Below are 2,687 nucleotides of genomic sequence, written 5' to 3' on the forward strand. Positions count from 1 at the left end.
ATTGGATTAATAATACATAAAATAACACAAAGATTAATCGATCGATCTGTCATGAAGTAATCACTCAACTTGTTTTTATCTTGGAGGAATTTTTCTTTAAAGTTGGATTAACGATATTGAATTATTCGACCTCAAATTCGATATAAACTTGAAGTTGAAAATTTCGATGTTATATTTATCTAATGTATGTACTATCATGATTAGTACCTAGAATGAGTCGTTATGAGCCAACTAGCTAGTCATGCTACGATTTTTAGTACTTTTTAAACAAGTGAATATATAAAATTTTCAAATATATTCTTAGAAACAAAAAAAAATTGGATTTTCCAAAGGAAGTGTAAACTAATTAAATACCAAAAAAAAAAATGTGTGAATGGTTGATTTGGGTTGGCGGGGCATAGGTAGTATGGAGATTGAGTGGGTAGGAATCGTTTGTTTTTTTGTGGCCACTCTGCAATTTGTGCAGCGGACTAGGGGGACGACATGAATAATTAACTCTTTGGAATGTTTGTTTTATATTAATAAATTGATAATAATAGTTTAATTAATCATATTTGTCATGTTTTGAGTTTTTATATAATTAACTAATTAATCAATTGCAAGATATTTTATATCTTAGTTTTGTGAAAATGCATATTAATTAATGAACCGAAATTAAGCTTGAAGAAAAATTTGAGGGAAAAAAAATAGAAATTGATGGATAAATACCCATAGATATAATAACATGTAGGAGAATAAGCAAAGAATAATTTATACTCGAATATGTATGATTAAGATGTTCTTATCTAAGTTAACATTATCATAAATTAATGCCTTCTTAAATCGGAAAAATTCAAAAGATTTGATAATTATCCCTAAGTTAATTGATTTAAGGAAAAACTGCATCTTGGTCGTGTATGTTTGGGTCTTTGCGATATTGATCTTTTATGTTATCAAATTTCAGTCTTAGCTATATATCTTTCGATTTTTGATAATTTTACTCATTTTTCATTAAAAATGTTGATATAACACTCCACATATTAGCGTCACGTCGAAAAAAACTATCGAAAAACACAAAGATAGCAGGCTAACAGTAGTACAATTTTGTTAATATACTTGGCTAATGAATACTTCGGCGATTTTGAATTCCCAAGTTATATATATATATAAGCAACAACTTCGGATATAAAACCGGCGAAGTAAAATATTATTTTAGACTTCATAGGCTAAAATAACGGACTTCACTTTAATTTTTAAGTGATATTTAACTTTGTAATTTTTATTTACTGAAGTAATAAGATAATAACAAATTAAAACTTTAAATGTCAAAGTAAAATGTTGATTCAGTTTAAACTTTAATTTCCTTCATGTTTTTTTTAACCCTAATAGTTAGTGGACATCATCGAGTTATCTTCTTCTTCTAAGGCGCCGATTTATCTTCTTCTTCAATCAGTGGGCTTCGATCGCGATTTTCGCTTTGCGGCTCTTCTGAAAAATGACATCGATCGATATGTATAGAAATCAGAACATGGAGTTTTGGCTGATACACGGTTTAAAAGATTTGAATTGTACTATTCTTATCCGTTATAATTTTTGGTAAAAAGACGAACGATTGGTCCTACAATTGATATCATAGTCAATATCGTGGATTTGGTTCTCTTTGATTGTAATGGATGCAATTATTGGGTGGAAGATTGTCGGGTGCAATATTTGTCTCTTATGGATATATAGAGCAATCGAATCATGACGTTTGAGGTGTTATACTTTAAAATATTTGAGTTGTGATGTTACCATCAGCTATAGCTTTTACTAAAACGACAAACATTTGGTCATATAATTTTCTTTGTTAACAAATTGTTATTAATAGCCTTTTTTTCCATGAATGATCAATTTTTAATTACTGATGGTTCTTATGTGTCTTGGTGTCCATGTGTATATTTAATCTTAACCATTGTGGGAACTAACTATTGTTGAAGTTATTAATTTACTTATTTATAGAGTAATTCTTAGGAAAAAAATGATACAAAATGTGGAGATGATAGGAAGATATTTACTGATAATTGATTATGGATGCACACATGAGCTTCAAGAAAATGGTGATGTTGATGTGCATCAAATTTTCTAGTGAACAATATAGCTAATTTATTCACCAAAATATTACCAACTTCAACATTCAAGAAACCGGTACACAAGATAGTGATGCATTAGTTAACAGATCTTAGATGATTGAGATCATGGGAGCATCTATTGTTGTATTTTTTCTTTCTTTCGTTCAGGTTTTTTTCTAATAGGTTTTACTGACAAGGTTTTAACAAGACATCATTCGATTCTTCACATATCTCGAAAATAATTTGTAGAGTCATTAATCATCTAAAGAGAAGTATTATAGATAAGTTGTAGATTATTATTGTGATAAGATTTTAAATTAAGATATCATTTTATTTATTATTCAAACTCCGTGAATATATTCTATAAATGGAAGTCTTCAGTCATGAATAAAGTATTCGTATTCATTCTTCCATCTCTATATTCTTAATTATCCTTAACAATTTTTAAAAATATTATCTCGACGTTAAAATTCCTTAATTTGAAAACCTAGACAATGTATTAAATATGATAAATAATATCTCCCAATAGATAAATTTAAAATATTCAAGAGACATTTCTCATTCTATAATTTTGCACCATAAAGTGTTTTTTTTTTTTTT

The sequence above is a fragment of the Primulina huaijiensis genome, chromosome 3, assembly GCF_012295235.1.
Source record: "Primulina huaijiensis isolate GDHJ02 chromosome 3, ASM1229523v2, whole genome shotgun sequence".
NCBI classification, from domain to species: domain Eukaryota; kingdom Viridiplantae; phylum Streptophyta; class Magnoliopsida; order Lamiales; family Gesneriaceae; genus Primulina; species Primulina huaijiensis.